General features: G+C 42.0%; 1 protein-coding gene across 2 annotated transcripts in view; it reads left to right on the top strand.

The window, feature by feature from the left end:
* The window catches only part of CERS6 (ceramide synthase 6), a 302,521-nt gene that overhangs the window by 105,983 nt on the left and 178,843 nt on the right, over positions 1 to 17,695 (top strand). The gene's annotated exons all lie outside the window — the stretch shown is intronic.

Here is a 17,695-nt window from a genome sequence, read left to right on the forward strand (position 1 = left end):
TCGGGAGCTTTTTCCTGACACCTGGTCATTTGAACAATAGGGCTGTCGATGTTGCTCCTTTTGTTGCTGGCTCTTTCTGTTTCTGTTTCTGTTGCATTTTCAGGTTTAGCTTTCAATTATGCCAAAAAAGTATTTTAGCAGTTGCAGTCTAAACCTTAGAGGGAAACCGAATGTTCTGGGAAACATGAGTGAGAGGCAGAATAATATAAATTCGTAGGGCTGAATAAATATGGGGAGCACAACCAGGATCTTGAGGAGGTCAGAATATTTATAAAACCTGAAAAACAATGCAGTAGATACAATCTGAAAAGCCCTTCCTATAATTGAACTTGGTGGCAGTTTATGGAAGAAGGATTTATGCATCTGGGCTCCAGATCAAAAGGTGGAATTGCTTCCTGGCCTTGGCCCACTGTATATGCAAAGGACCTGGGCTCCTTCATTGGACTCCAGGTCTGAGCAGGGGTGAAGCTGGGTCTTGGCATAGGAACCACATGCTGAAACTCATGTGTGTCTTCCCCTCCTCCAACTAACAACTTTGGTATCAGTGCTAGCCCTTTCTGTACTATACTGAGTCTATACCAGTTTACATACCAGTAGGTAGAGGAATTGGTCACTGGATCTTGTTAAAATGCAGATTGTCATTCAATCGGTGTGAAATGGCAACTGAGGTGGCATTTTTAACAAGTTCTTAGGTGAAGCCACCAGTCCACAGACCACACTTGGAATAGTAAGGCTCAACACTATATCAGTATCTATGTCTTGTCCCTGAGTTCAGCTGGCCTTTATCTGCACACTTATAATCAGTTAAAAATATTTTTTTAAAGATTTTATTTATTTATTCATGAGAGAAACAGAGAGGGGGGGGGGGCGCAGAGACACAGGCAGAGGGAGAAGCAGGCTCCATGCAGGAAGCCCGACACGGGACTCGATCCCAGCTCTCCAAGATCACGCCCTGGGCTGAAGGCAGCGCTACACCAATGAACCACCTGGGCTGCCCTTAAAAATATTTCTAAATGGTTGCTAAAGGCATGGTAATGTGAAGGTACAACTGGGGCCAGGAGAGAGATGGTACCTGAAGTATCGATTATGATCTCTTTCCTTAAGAAGTTTATTATAATAGTGTCAAGGAGATATGAGAAATATCTGACTGTGTACATCAGTGGTATCATACAACAGACAGGTGTGGGTGCTAAACAATTGGTATGGACAGTCAATAACTACAGATTAGAGGAGAAAGATCCACTGTGGGTGGATCTCCCTTATTCCTTAACCTCTGGATTGCCACTAGATTCTCCTGCCCTTCCAAGGGCTTCTGTTGTATTGGTTATTCTGTATTTTTACATTTTTTAGATTGGGCTTCTTCTCCAAATTCAGTCTTTAGCCTCTTATTTCCCCCCACTTTACCTTCCATCCTCTTTGCAGAAGTTATTTCCTCTTGCCAAAGTCTTTTGAAGTCATTTGTCCCATGAAGAAGTTTCTTCTGAGGCATCGTTTTGCTCTCTCCCAACAGGCAACTCTGACTTGCTTCCCCTGCTGAATTCCCTTCTGTTGTTGGCATGCCTCCATTCTGTTACAGACTAGCAGCTCAAACCAGTCATTTACCGAGTTCCATTAGTTCTTTGTAAAGCCACTGCTGTGGCACAGATCTTAATTGCTCTCATAGCTCTCATTATTTATCCCATTCATATATATTTTGCTACAAAAAACTTCCTAAAATGGTACAATCTTCATATTCTGCTGCTTGTAAACCTCGATGATTCTTCTGCAACTATAGGATAAATTATTAGTCCCCTTAGCCTGTTTGCTAGATTCTGGCCTTCATGCATTTGGTATCAATGACCTCTTCCTACCAGAAGGTTGTCTTTTCACTGTCCATACTTTCTTTGTTCATTCCTGCCTTGGTTTATGCTGTGTTCCTAACATGGACACCTCTACCCTCTGCCCTGCCCATCTCTCCCCTACCTGGGTAATTCTTCAAACCCTAGGCCCTCTCAGAAACGTGGCATGACTGTTGAATGTCTGGAATGAACACTACTTTTTTCAAATTTTTAGAGTCCTCATTGTAAGTACTAGTAATTTAATATGGAATCACATGCTTTCTTATGTGGTTATTTAACTTTTCTTAACTTGTCCGTATATTTTTACCCTAATTACAGAATACTTGCTCTGTGAGGGCGCAAGAACCACATTTTGTTTTTCTTGTGTTCTTAGCCTTTACCACCACATATATACTGCTGAATAAATATTGGTTAAATGACCGTAAGTTATAGTGGCATTGTTTTGGAAGGATTTGCTGATCTAAGTTGGCACTCTGCCTCTCCAAATGAAGAGTGACTATTACACACTGACTTAGCCTAAAATTTGTCTAGGAAAATTATCAAACTATGGAAAGCTCCAAGACTATATCCAAAGAAAGAGATTCAGAGGAAGGAATAGGGTGGCAAAAGGGAACATTTAGATAAAGCTATGAGGAATAAAGCAGAATTATATTGGTCATCATAGGCACGTTTGTATGTCATAGTTATTTGCTCATCAGTATAAAAAATGATCTGGAGTAGTTGTTCTTAACCAGGGGTGCACTGCATAATCACCTGGTAAGCTTTTGAAAATATACATACCCAGGCTCCACCCTGGGATGGATGATTTAGTGTGGTGACTAAGGGAGGTCTGGACATGGATGTCTTAAAAGAAATACCCGTAGTACTTACAACACACACATTCATGGTTAAGAAGCATTAAATCTCTGAAAAGAGATGACTGCTGTTCAAAAATACTAAAAATCAAATTAGCAAGCAAGACAACACAGATTTGGGACTTGAAGGTCTAAGGCCCAAATGTACAGTTTCTGTAGGTTTTCTGTTCTATCTAAATCACGGTTTTAGAAAAGAGTCTCTTCAGGGGAATGAATGGTGTTTCATCTTTAAGCAGTGTGGAATGGCAGCAATATGCATGCCAAACAATGCTTGTAACCATCTGCTGGCATGTCCAACTTCTGGCGCACCCATTTAATGCAGATGAACTGAGTAGAAGTTGTTCAACAAGTAATATGTTGAAACATTGACATGCTTTTTCCCCCCCTTCGTGCTTGATGTCAGTCATTCACCGCTGTATTAGTTTTGATGAATAGTTCTTCCAAAATCATGTAAATCTTTACTGGCAACTGAAATAGAGATTTTCAAGAGGGAGTAAAGAATTTATAAAAACGAGATACCCTGTGATAAATTTTCAGAGGAACAGTTTCTAAATGGGAGCCATTTAACTGGGGGAACATGCTTTGAAGCTGCTGAAGTTTTGCCTCTCCCCCTCCAACAGTTGCATCAGGATAATAGGAAAGTAAATAATATCTGCAATAAAAAAATATCCGCAGGATGAAACAGGAAGGGGCAGAGATAAGTTTTCAGAATGAATGGCTTCCCTCTACTTTGTGCCCGATGTGCATTCATCATTTTTAAATATTGTGCAGTGCGTTTAATAGCACCTGCCTGGGAGTAAATATTATATATGGCTTTCATTTAAGCAATCTCCACTTGACTGAACAGATAAATCTCCCATATCATAACCTGAAGATATAGGGCAAGGAATATTACTCTTTATAGATTAGTACTAATTTACATGGATTGGCATTTACTCATATGGAACCTTGTAAAATGCTGACCCAAAATTGTCTTTTCTTTAGGAATTTCATTTTAGAGTTGAGGCTGATTAAAACTACCCTTAGATGCTGCCATATTTGGATGCTTCTGTTCAGAGGCAGCAGACTGACCAAAATCTGGGAACCTTTTGATATTGTGACTTTATTTCTGCAATGAAGCCCCATGATCCTAATTTGTGATTCCACTGAACTCAGCAGTGAGAAACGAGGAGTCTAACCAGTTGTCCTCAGGCTATCATTCAGTCACTGCTTTTTTATTTTGTAGCTTTTTACTTGGACAAGTCAGCAGTGCTGTCTTGTGACCTCAGTAAGAAAGTGAAGCCTAATGATTGAGGCGGAAAAGAGAACAGGCTGTGCGGAGAACAAGCAGAGTCTCATATCCCTTTATTTTCAAATCATTCTTTAATCTGAGGAAATTTGTATGCTGAATATATTCAACAAGTTGTCATAACCCCATCACTGGTTTGCAAAAGAAAACTGACTGAATATTTGTACACTGCTGTCATATCTTCTATATACTCCACACTGTGGCCAAGGGCAAACTTTTGCCAAAGAGAAAATTCAGTTTTGATTATTTTCACCTTCAGATCATGACATGATCATTATTTACTACCAAAGTTACTACCAAAGTTCCGCTGAAGACAGATGCAGTTTTTGAAGGAGAGAGTAAGAAAATATTATCTTGTAGAAAAATGGCATCTTCATGTTTTCAGTACTATGATACATGATTAGCAATGAGTTGATGCTGATCATGAGTCTGGAAAGAAATTAATCATAAAATCATAAAAGCCATAATCATAATCATACAACCTCTTAGTTTTTTAAAAAATTAATTAACTTTTGGTAGAGAGAGCATGAGCGAGGGGAGAGGCAGAGGAAGAGAGAGGGATCAGCAGACTTTTCCTGTCAGTGGCTAGACACAAACCTTGTCGCAATTATAACTCCACTGTTGTAGCACAAAAACAGCCATAGACAAAGCAAATATATGTGGTTGTGTTCCAATAAAACTTTATTAATGAATGCCAAAGTTTGAATTTATCATTGTCATATGTTATGAAGCATTCTTTAAATTTTTTTCAACCATTTAAAAATTTAAAAACTATTCTTAACTCATGGGTTGTACAAAAACAGATGGCAGGCTGGATTTGGCAAGCGAGCTGTAGTTTGCTAAACCCTGCTTTGGGATTACCGTACTATTAGCAGTTCTTTCAAGAGTTTCAGGAAAGAGAATATGGTCTTTAGCATAAGGCACAGTCATCCATTGCACAGAGTATTGTTATATAACAGAAGCATTAGAATAGTTTCTGTAAGTTTCAGGAAAGAGACTGTGGTCTTAGAGCACAAGACACAGTCATCCATTGCGCAAAGTACTGCCATAAAACAGAACCATTAGAACAGTTCTGTAATGCCTGTCTCTAATATTCCTGGCACGTGGTGCCTCGATGCTGTGCAGTTTCATTTAACTCAATCAGGCCCTCTTGAAGTTGTTAGTATTCTGAAGATGGTATCACTTCCCCTACAAAAATTCTGAAGATTGATGAACTGTGTTATGAGACAGTCTGCTCTTTTGCCTCAAGTTAGCTTTTGAAACCTTTTCCCTCTTTCTACTCCACCCCTGCCATCTGTGGCATGTGAACTCAGGTTTTCTACTTAGATCAAGCCTCTCACAGTCCTTGATGGCATATGGTGAGGCCTCTCATTCATGTGTACTGGCTAATTAAAGAAAGCAGATTTTTGCTAAAAATATCAGAGGCCAAACTTTGGTCAAGCTGGCTACAGATTAGGTACTGCTGATTAGTTTTCTTTAAATCCTAAGTTCCGCAAAGCTCTGTTGATAATTTTTCCAAGAATTTTATTCAACATGGAGTTGGATGGAGATGAAGAGAACTAGAGTATATAGAGGAATAATTGAATTTATTAAGCCCTGTGTTCTTAATTCTTGTCTGCCATTTTTGAATCTATATACCATTTCTTTGTTTGATCTATTTTAAAATTTATTTCTGATTTAGAACAAAATCATGAAAATCATTACAATCAACTTTGATTTATAGAGTATGTGCAGAGGTACACATAATGTTCCAAAAGTTTGGGGAAAAAATACTCCAAAGCCTACCACCCAGAAATAAATATTTTAGATTTTACTACTTATATAAGATTATATTCTATACATGTGCTCACACAGATATACATGCATACTGTGTATCTCAGCTTGGTGTGTGCCCTTCTTGAGATTTCTTTATGAAACCTGCCTCATCATAGGGCCCGAAGAAGGCTATGGGAACATTATGTTTCATGCTTTACCTTTAGGATCTATAAATCATGATTCGCTTAGTGGCAGTACAGTCAGTTGTGCTGTAGCGTGACACACACATTGTTAAAAATTGCCACACTGTGCGAAATTGTACAACAACACAATACAACCTAGGATTTATGAGAAAAATCAGTCAGGGCACAACAGTCAAAAGCATCAGCGGCATTAAAAAAGAGATGGGAACCTAATAAGAACAGCACAGTTTTATACTGTGCTGTTAAGTATAAGTAGTTAAGAAATACATAAAGACTATAATGAATATGGTATTTTATCTTGAAAAAGACGTGAAGTTTACTTGGAAGTCAGTGTTGGTGTATTGGGTGAACTTCCATAACAAAATACCATATAGTAGGCACCTTACAAAACAAATTTCTCTCTCACAGTGCTGGAGGCTGGCAGCTGAAGATCAAAGTGTCTCAGGGTTGGAATATCCCTTCTGTCCTCACTGAGTCTTTCCTCTGTGCCTGTTTATTCTCAGTGTCCCTTTCTCTTCTTATAAGAACACCAGTCATATCGGAACAGTACCCCACTCTTCTAACCTCATTTAACCTGAATTGCCTCCATATATTTTCAAATATAATCATGGTGGGGCTTAGGGCTTAGAGCTTCAACTTAAGAACTCTGGGGTGACACAGTTCAGCCCACGGGAACATTGGAAGAGTTACAGCTCGGAAGTTTCTGTGAAGTGGTACAAGGAAGGGGGTCTGAAATTTGAGACAAAGCTGTGACACTGGGTGGATGTGTCCCATAATGTGTGAACTGAGGTAACATGGGGATGTTTGAGAGGGGTGTGTGCGTGTTTGGTATTTCCTTCTTCGCTCAGGTCAACTCAGCACATTCCTGCATTCGCCCAGTGTTCCTGGCAAGTGAAATCACACATAAGCCAATATAAAATTTGTGCTGTGCTCACACAAGAGTGAGAGATATTCATGGTTTCACCACTGGCCTTACAGCAAGACTGGCAGACAGCACAGGGTGGTGGTACAGCAGGGTGAGCTCTGGAGCCAGCCGGGCAGCCTGAGTTCGGGTCTTCCCTCTCAGAAAAGTCTGTGGGATATTTGGGAGCTCTGTTTGGCCTCCCTAAGCTTCCGTTTCTTCATATTGGTAGTGCTCACGCCATAGGGTCGCTGCGAGGACCATGCGGGTTAACACATGAAATGCCTAGAAAGGTGTCTTGCGCAGCGGGGGCGGGAAATGCCAGCTGCCGTCAACCCCGCCGTGTTGTCTGTCGGTAGTGCAGCTGGTGCAACACGAGCAGGAGCAAATAGCTAGTAGTCTGTCAAAACGTGCAACGGCAGAGCTGTCGGCGCGTTACCTGCTAGAGGCAGCTCTGGTGTTTGTTGCTGCGGGAGGAGAGCTTCGGGAAGGTGCAGGGAGAACAGGATCTTAATTCAGAACGAAACCCTCTTATTTCTGTGGAATTCCAAGGAAGTGGAATCCTGTGGATTCACAGGACTGTCGGCCGGGGCCTGACTTACACACACAGAAAGATGCAAAATCCATCTGAGCTCAGAAGGCAGACCCTCTGGCTTCCTGCTGCGTAGCAGTGTCACAGAAGTGGCTGAGGAAAGGTGTCCGACACCAGCAGGGAATGGTGCCCGCTGTGCCGCCAGAAGCCAAGGCTTTTGAAGCACCGCATGAGAAATGTCAGAACACACGGTGAATATCTTTGAACCACAGAGATCTAAAATCTTGCCCAGGTGATTCTGAGGAAGACACAGCTTGCCTCTCCCGGTGGGGAGAGAGGAACAAAGCCTGGAGCCCAGCGGGGCTGGCTTCAGCGCAAGCACCTCTGCTAGGGCCGGGAGAGCCCGTCGGCCCTAGGCGGTCGGCTTGGCTTCTGGGTATAGGTTTGCCGTTAAATGTAATATTTATTGGTTACCTCCCATGAGCAGGTGAAGGTGTATTGATCTAGAACAGATTTGAGGCTGGGAATCAGATGTCCCTGGTTCATGTCCAGGTTCAAACTGTTTAACCCTTAATGAGCTATTTAACCTTGCTAGGTCCCGGGTGTGTCTTCTGTAAAAGGAGAAAGAACTCCTATTTATGGAGTCATTCTGGGGATTAAATGAGAGGGTATGGGTATAATGTGCATCCCTTAGTGCCCGCTTCCCTTTCAGCTGGGTTTGCAAAGTTAAGTAACAGTTTCTGATCTTGTGGGACTCACAGGGACAATTGGTTCGGCATATTAGTAAAGTTGTTCAGTACCTTCAACAGGGAGATAGAACCTGTGTTACTTGCGTGAAAAGGTTTCTTTTCTAGAGCCTCTCCCTTATTGCCCCAGCTGTGGGGATTTCTGGTCTTGTATCTTAATATGCCATCAGGAGAACCATATTTTAGATTGTTTGAGAAGGAAGCACATTGTAGCTTCTTGGAAGTCCAGTCTGCTTTACCCTCTCTTTCTGTTCTTCTTTTACTCCATCCTGCCTCCCTCTCTCCCTTCCACCTCCTGGTGTTTTAGGGGCAGGTGCCTTTTGCTTCCTCCTGGCTACTTACTCTTCTGTGGGGGCCACAGACCTTGTCCAGGGGTGGACAGGAGGCTTAATAGAACCCTCAACCATTACTAATTTGACTATAATTGTCTTAAAACTTGGTACATTGCACATGACTCCAGATATTTGAATATAGCACCTACTGATGAGGGCCGAAGGTGTTTGTGTATAAAGATGTAGCTGTGGGGGTAGGCACTTGGACAGAGCAATGGGAAGCATAGCTATTTCCCCTTTTGGAAGATTTGGGTAGGTTCCAAGTGCCTTTTGGAGAAGCAGGTCTTAGGTATGTGTGGACCTTCCCAAATCTAAATTCATAAATGAGGCCTTTGTGAGATCGGAAACTTAACTAAAAGCAATTAAGGCCAATTACTTTCATTTTTTTTTATTTTTTTATTTTTTTTTTTAATTTATGATAGTCACACAGAGAGAGAGAGAGAGAGAGAGGCAGAGACACAGGCAGAGGGAGAAGCAGGCTCCATGCACCGGGAGCCCAATGTGGGATTCGATCCTGGGTCTCCAGGATCGCGCCCTGGGCCAAAGGCAGGCGCCAAACCACTGCGCCACCCAGGGATCCCCAATTACTTTCATTTTTAAATGCAAGTTGAGCTGCTGGCTTTGCCTAGAAGGCTGTCGTGATTTGGGAGAATTAAAGTATTTTAGAAAAAATCTCTTTAAATTTGGTTAATATTTCCTATTTTGCCTCTATTCCAACTCTTAGCAGTTGCCAACTGATGGGAGGCTAGATATTGCTCTTAGGGCTCAGCTATGTAGAGGGGTATTAATACCGTTCTGCAGAGTATATGGTGTGAGTGAGGCCACTGGTGCAGCTTCTTACATAGGGTGTATCGTGACCCACAGTTAAGGCTAGCCGCAGAATTGGCACTAAAGGTTAGTGCACAAGACATAGACATCACTTAATCCTGCTGGGTTCTGATAACTCCTGTATTTAGCTACTGATGTAATAAAATGGCATATCTTCATCTTCTATACAATTAAGTAACAGCTAGTTTTCTTGCACATGTAGTGGGCACCTAATGCTGGTAAGCAACCCAGACCCAAGCAGGGAAAAGGAATGTCTAGGGAGATTATGTTATATTCTGGGTACTGTAGTGGGGCCTTTACAATTAATCCTCACAGCCACCCTCTCTAATATGTTAGGTGTCACATGCCCTTCTTAACTCCTGAAGAAACTGAAGCAAAGCAGGGTAGAGTGGTGACTCAGCGCCACTCAGCTAGTAAGTGACAGAACTGGGATTTGTACCCAGGCTTGCCCCAGTCCAGGGGCTTGTGGGAGAAAGCTCACGAACATTACATGTTACCATATTCAGAGCAAATGTAGAAAGGGGGAACCTGGGTGTTTTCATCATCGTTTCCTTTCCTTTCCCCCTCCAGTTTATAAGACTGGAATTAAATTCCCTTGCTATCTTGTTGGCACACCAGTTGCACCTTTAGTTATACTAGAGCACTTCACTTGGAGACTTTTTAATTTCACTGTTTGCATTTCTCTCTGCTATTAAACTGTCCAGCACCTTGACTGCTGGGACTGTCTCATTCATCTTTTCATCCCCTTGGGTCAGCACAATGCCTGGTGCTTTATAAGGGCCCAATAAATGTCTACTGAATAAATCAATTATTTAGATTAGGGATTGCATTGAACCTCTAGGGACTAACCTAACGGGCTGAATTTAATTAAGAAGCAGCTCAAGTTTAATGTCTTTCAAATAGTCCTAGGAAGATCAAGGTGGGAGGGAAGAAGTAGGAAAGGCCTTCTAGCCGAGGTGACACTGCTGAATTTTTAAGGATGATTCCATCGGCCAGGTACAGAAAGAGAACAAGGGTGCCAAAGGCTGCCCCAGGGAGTGGAAATGGCCTGAAGAACAAGGTGGGCTGGAGGAAGTCCCTTCAGCTTGAGTGATGAAAATCAGGACAGGGGAAACCAAGAGGCAGCTATAGCCATAACACCAAGTGCAGGCTGTGGGCATCTCCTTCTACACTCTCCTGTCTACGTATTTAGGACCCTCCAACCTTCTGCTCTAAAATGTCCTGCCTTCACAAAAATGTCATGTTTACTAAGGGCGTGGCTCAGTGACAAATGGAGTTGGCTCTTAACTACTATCGCGTTTTACCAGTGTATGACTCAATTTGAACTCTTTTATTTTTTTGTTGAAAGAAAACTTGCTCATCAAACCTAAATCTCTCATTGATTAGATATGTAATAGACATGATTTTCAGCAGGCCCCTGTGTTCTATATGATGTTGGTCTTCTAGCCTCTGTCTTGTCTTCTGAAAAGGATAATGTGCATGGAACCAGCATAATGACCTCTTCCTTTTTCTTTGCCACCTCCCATGCAAACATGCAAAAATTAAACATCCAAAGGAAAAAGAAAGAAAACCATGTTACATTATCACCTCACTATTAGCTTTATCAACCGTGTCATATTTTACAGAGAAAAAAATCGGGTGTGGGACCCATGATAACTGGTAGTACGCCATTGACTTGGCATGCTGCTGTCAAGGTTCAAATTAAAAAAACAAAACAGATCAGGACGTGCAGTCAGAAGAGTGTGAATGTGCTTACATGATTTGGAGCAATTGAATATTAGAAATCAAGATTGCCCCCAGAAAATCCAGCAAAATTCATGTACCCACAGGACTTAATTCACCTCAATTTCCCAAATGGTTTACAGAGGACCTTTATGGGGTAGGGGCTAGGTGCTGGGGGATTTAAAGGCAGGAAAGACAGAAGTGTTCTCTGGTGTTCAGAGTGTAGGAGGGGAAAAGGCACAACAATTTAGAAAGAGTCACAGACACATCTAGCTCTCCCTGGGGATGGGGCTGAGTCATTGTATTGTAATGAGTACTTGTGGGTTAGCAAACCAAAGTGGAGATAAATAAGAATTGGCCAATGTAAACAGCATCTTGTGAATGCATTTCATGATGGATTTGAGGACAGAATTAATATTGAAGTATAAAAAATACTGAATTTTATTTGTAGAATTTTTATCTTTCAAAAGCACAGTATTTGTTTGGTAATATCTGTGGAATAACAAAGTGACCATCTTGTACTGGGATTGTGCCAGAACTTCCTACATTAAGCCTCACTGTTTATTACTGTTCAGGGTGCTTGGAGAGTCACTGTGCATGCAAATTCCTTACTTACGGGGAACATTAGTTGGGACTCCAAGTAGAGTTATTTGGTGAAACCAGCTTTCATCCAGAGCTATCGGTGATCTTTCTTTTCTGTCATCCTTTCTTCTCTGTGGGTGGGAGGGTGGGAACTGGGTTAGGTGAGGGGCTGGAGTGCCTCACTATAGGCTGGATAGTCTATGTGCTTTCCAGATAACATCAGGTCCAGCCCAGTGATCTGAAGACCAGGATACTGTTTGCAGTAAGACATTCTTTATGTGTGGGGATTGTGATCCATGCTGTGACTTCTGAGATCTGAGAAGCTCCAGTCTGCACCGTTAGCACTAGGCACATACAGATCTCAAGAAGTAGCCAAATACAGAATTTCCTCCAAAGTTGTTCTTTACATGTATTTTTCAGTGGACACTCCTGTTTTTCTTTGGTTATCATTTCATTTCAATTTAATTGATTCAAAAGAAAATATTGTTGTATCTTAAATTATGAAGGGTTCACATGAATCCTGGTTAAACCTCTAGTGTACTAAAATCTAAATTTTTTTTTTTTGAGCATTTACTACATGCTGGGTTCTGTATCAGATGCTAGATGGAAATTAGGACTTCTGGGATCCCTGGGTGGCGCAGCGGTTTAGCACCTGCCTTTGGCCCAGGGCGCGATCCTGGAGACTCAGGATCGAATCCCACGTCGGGCTCCCGGTGCATGGAGCCTGCTTCTCCCTCTGCCTATGTCTCTGCCTCTCTCTCTCTCTCTGTGTGTGACTATCATAAATAAATAAAAATTAAAAAAAATTAGGACTTCTTTCCCTTTTTAAAGAAAAAAAAGATTTATTTGTTCGCTTTAGAGGAAGAGAGGGAGAGAGCACACGAGGGCAGAGGGAGAGGGAGAAGGAGAGAATCTCCAGCAGATTCCCAGCTTGGGGCAGGACTCAATATCATGACCCTGAGATCATAACTTGAGCCAAAACCAAGAGTTGGACACTTAACTGACTGAGCCACCAGGTGCCCCAGGACCTCTTCCCTTGATGGGTAAATGACAGTGTCTCCTTGCTTCACCCTTTAAACCTCAGTTTCCTTATCTTTAAAACAGAGCTAAAAATCTTAAAAACCTTAATAGAGTTGTTATAACAATTAAATAAAATAATTCTTATAAATCACTTAGAATATGCCTACCACATTGTAAGAACTCAGGAAAAGTAATTAGACTAGTTTGAATCTCTGTGTGCTAGAGGCTGGGAAAATGAATTGAATTCCCCCACTAGTCAAATAATACCATTCCAAGTTTGCTTAATACCCTGGAGTACCATACTACCACCATGTGTTTTATCCAAGGCTTTATTTCTATTAAATCCCCAAATATCTGAAGATGTAATTACTTGGGAGGTGTGATGTGATGGCTTTTGTTGAAGGAACTAAAGCTCATTTTAATTTCAAATTCTTGACTTTCTTTAAAGGAAAGCTTCTTGGTGGTTGGAGTAAGAACATGGCTTTCTGGCTTTCCGACTTTTAAAGTAGGGTGTAGTTTGAAACCGTGGTCTTATTTGTCTAGAACAGTAGGATAAGACCCTTGTGGTGGAACTAGGAGGTTTATATCTTAGGAAAAGGAGTCCGGGCACACAAGGCCCAGCTGACGTAGGAGTCTAGGGTCCCAGCCCAACTTGCCTGTTTCTACCACTAACCAACTTGCTCAGATTCCAATTCTTGAAACTTAACTAGTCCAAATAGTACTTTAGGTTGAAAAATGGAGCCATAATGTTGTTCTGAACATACAGGGCACTCACACTTTAATAAATGTTAGCTGTTATACTAATGATCATTAGTAGTGGCACTATAATTATCACTGAAGCAAAGAAGGAACTCCTTTGCTTTTAAACAAGTTTTAGCTTTTTTAAAGAATTTCATGAGGATTTACAGAAATGGCTTGTACTGCTAGGTGGTGGTGCCATGCTTGTTCTTGCCTCTTGGCCTATGCTCATGTTGTCACCATCTGCAAATCCCCTACCCCCACCTCCAGTACTTTTCCTGCTGCCTTATTGACTTGACAGATAGCTGCTCAACCATTAAGACTTTGTTCAGCTTCATTCAGCAAACTGTAAGCATTTATTAAGTGACAAATTTATGCCAGGTGCCATGCTTAATGTCTGCTGGAGAGCAGACTTGGAAACAGATCATTGTAACTTGTGTGACCTCGCCTACTCCATGAAGGAGGCACATAGTTCGATCTCTTTTTCTCCAAGTAGAACTGATAATTCCCATGTTTATGTACCCCTTTAATAATGACAGGAAGAGTTCACAACTCTCTTACTTATATTTCTTTTTTTTTTTTTTTTTTTTTTTGAGAGAGAGAGAGCTAGCAAGAGGGGGAGGGGCAGACAGAATCTTTTTTTTTTTAATTAAAAAAAATTTTTATTGGAGTTCAATTTGAGAGAGAGAATCTTAAGCAGGCTCCATGCTCAGTGCAAAGCCCAATGTGGGGCTTAATCTCACAACCCTGAGATCATGAACTGAGCCAGTCAAGAGTCAGACGCTTAACCAACTGAGCCACCCAGGTACCCCACTTTTATTTCTTTTTATCTGCTAGCATATCAAGTTTTTCAGTGCAAAGAGAACATCTTCCCTTTGAATAGCCACCATATAATATTGTCCCTGCATGTGGAAGGTACCCAATAAAGGTTTTTTAGAGTGAATTAACACATATTTTAGGGTTAATGACTTTCTAGGGATTGTTTGCCATGTCTTTGTTTCATGTATTGCCCAACTGTATTTTGAGTATCTACTATATACCAAGCACTCCTTTATGTCTTTGAGACATAGTTTACATTTCAATGGGGAGAAGATGGTAGACAAATAGATAAAATATATAAGATAGCAGTTGGCTCGAAGTACTGTGGAGGAAAATTCAGCTGACAGCAAGATCAGGAGTATCTGTGGGTTTGAGCATTTACAGATTGTCAGGGAAGTCATTCCTGAGAAGATGGTGTTTGAACCAAGGCCTGAAGGAGGTGAGGTAACCCCATGCAGCAGAGGATGAGCAACTGCAAATACCTTGAGGAAGAGTGCACCTGGCCTGCGGGAGGTCTCAGGTCTCAGGTGTCGGGTTGAGGGAGAATGTTGGGGGCAGAGTGGAAGGTGAGGTAAGGGGGTGACAGATTGTACAGAGCCCTGTAGACCCCTGGAAAGACTTGGCTGTTTTACTCTGAGAAGGAAACTATAGGAGGGTTTTAGACTGAGAAGTGATGTGGTCTGAGTAACATCCTAATGGGTTCACACTAGCTGATATGTTTATTTATTTATTTATTTATTTTTTTTAAGATTTATTTATTTATTTATGACAGAGAGAGAGAGAGAGAGAGAGGCAGAGACACATGCAGAGGGAGAAGCAGGCCCCATGCCGGGAGCCCGACGTGGGATTCGATCCCGGGTCTCCAGGATCGTGCCCTGGGCCAAAGGCAGGTGCCAAACCGCTGCACCACCCAGGGATCCCCCAGCTGATATGTTTAGACTGGATTGTGGGGAGGTAGAAACAGGCACGGGAAACCAGGCAGAAAGCTCCTGATATAATCCAGGGGAGAATTCTTGGTGACTTGAACCAAGATGGTGGTGGTGGAAATAATGAGAAGAGTTTAGGTTCAGGATTTAAAAAAAAACAACAAAAAAAAAAACAAAAAAAAACAAAAAAACAACTTTTCATTTTGAAAAATTTCTACCATAAAAAAGGAAAACAACAGTTTAGTGAACCCCCACTTAGTCATCAACATCTGATGTATTTACCTATGCTTTTTTTTTTTTTTTTGAACCATTTCAAAGTAAATTACACATATGAGACTTTGGCTTCAGCATAAATCTGCAGAAAATCAGGTTGTTCTCTTACATAAACGGAATGCCATCATCATACCAAATTCAGATTTCCCCTGTTGCCTTCCCTGAGATGGTTTTTGTATCTGTATTTCTTTCTGAATAGAATCCAGTCACGATTCGTTCATTGTATTTGGTTGCTATGTCTCTCAAATGTTTCTCTTTCACTTCATTAATCTGAAATAATTTTAAACTTACAGAGAAATTTCAAGAACAGTGTGAAGAAATCCTGTATAGACTTCACCCAGATTCGTCCATTGTTGCCATTACATCAGACTTGCTTTAATATTCCTCCTATGTAAGTTTCAGATAGGACTTACCTCAAAGATAGAGGAAACAGAATTTGCTTAGAGGCTGGTTGTTTGGTGTGAGAGAAAGTGAGGTTTCTAAGGATGACCTTCAGGCTTCTGGCTTGAGAAGTTAGAAGGAAGGTGTTGCAGTTTACAGAGTTGAGGAAGGTGAGGGAGGGACAGGTCTGGGAACAAGGCTGGGGTCTGAATATTAGGCACGTCAAGCTTGAGCTGTCTGTTGGGTGTCCATCGACAGGGGTGCCAGAGGCAGCTGGGTGTATAAATAGGGAGTTCAGAGACGAGGCTGCAGCTATAAATGTGGCAATTTTCAGTGAAGAGGTGGCATGTGAGGTCAGCAAGAGCGAGCATGAGGGTAAGTAGAGAGGATGACAGAGAACTGAGCTCTTGTTTCGGATAGCAAAGTTGAAAGGAGCCAATAAAGGGACTGTGAAGGAGGGACATGCGAGTAGGAGGAACCAAGAGAACCTGTTAACGATCCCCCATATCAAATGCTACTGATAGGTCATGGCAGTTGAGGACGGTGAAGTGACCTGTGGATGTGGTTATTGGTGTCACAGAAGTCCCTGGTCTCTTTGACAAGAGCAGTTTGGGTGGAGTGGTGGCAGTGAAACCTCCATTTAAGAGGGGTCAAAAGGAAATGGGAGGAAAGAAATTGAAGTATGGGACTCTCGAGAAGTGTATTGTAAAAGGGTGGTTTGGAGAAAGGGTGGTAATTGGTGGAGGAATGTGAAGTCAAAGATTTTTTTAATTTTTAAATTCTTATTATTTTTTTAAGATTTTATTTATTCATGGGAGACACAGAGAGAACAGAGAGAGAGGGAGAAGGAGGCTTCCTGTGGGGACCCCGATGTGGGACTTGATCCCAGAACCCTGGGATCACAACCTGAGCCAAAGGCAGATGCTCCACCACTGAGCCACCCAGGCACCCCTAAAGATTTTTTTAAGGGGAGCCATTATAGCATGTTTGTATACTGATGATCCAGAGGAGAGGGAGAAACTGAAGATGCGAGAGAGGTAAGAGCTCTATTCTTGCCTAGACAGCAGCAGCTGGGAAGTAGTGCACGCGTCCCAGTTGTCTTGGATGGGAGTGTAGACAGCTCTCTGTGGCCACAGGAGGGAAGCCAGAGTATGTGGGACAGGATGCAGGCAGGTAGAGTCATGTTGAGAGCTTGTGGCAAGTCAAGAGACTGCCTCTTTAATCTTAGTGAATTAGGAAACAGGGTAATCAGCAGAGAGCAATAAGAGAGTAGGAGGTATTACCATTTTGAGGAGAGAGGAGAAAGTGTGAAGTAATTGTCTTGAAGTGTATTTATTAATTTCTCTGGTTGGAGTGTGTTTATCTGTGTGTGGTGTGGCAGGCAGTGAGAACAGTAAGGGGCATGAGTAGATTGCATTAGGAATGAAGTGTCAGTGGAGTGTGATCACCCATAGATCACCCTCTCTCATCAAAAAGTTGCTGGTTGGGGGGGTACCTGGGTGGTTCAGTCAGTTAAGCATCTGCCTTTGGCTCAGCTCGTGATCTCAGGGTCCTGGGATCAGGCCCCACATTGAGCCCTGCGTTGGGCTCCCTGCTCAGGGGAGAGTCTGTTTCTTGTTCTCTCTCTGCCCCTCCTCCCACTGGTGTGTGTATGCGCTCTCTCTCTCTCTCTCTCTCTTATATTCTCTCAAACAAACAAATAAATGCAAGTCTTTAAAAAAGAAAAAGTACTGGTTTGGGATCAGCCCTCATAGTGCAGGGAATGGCTCATTACAGGAAAGCTAAGCTAAAAGCAAAGCTTTAGATCCTTGCCTCAGGCATTTATTTATCAGACCAGACTGCAACTGGTGTTAACTAGTGTTAGGGACTGAATGACTATGTCTCTCCAAAATACATTATGTTGACTCCCTAAGCTCAAGTGTGATGCTATTTGGAGGTCATGAGGGTGGTATGTGTG

The sequence above is a fragment of the Canis lupus genome, chromosome 36, assembly GCF_011100685.1.
Source record: "Canis lupus familiaris isolate Mischka breed German Shepherd chromosome 36, alternate assembly UU_Cfam_GSD_1.0, whole genome shotgun sequence".
In the NCBI taxonomy this organism is placed as follows: Eukaryota; Metazoa; Chordata; class Mammalia; order Carnivora; family Canidae; genus Canis; species Canis lupus.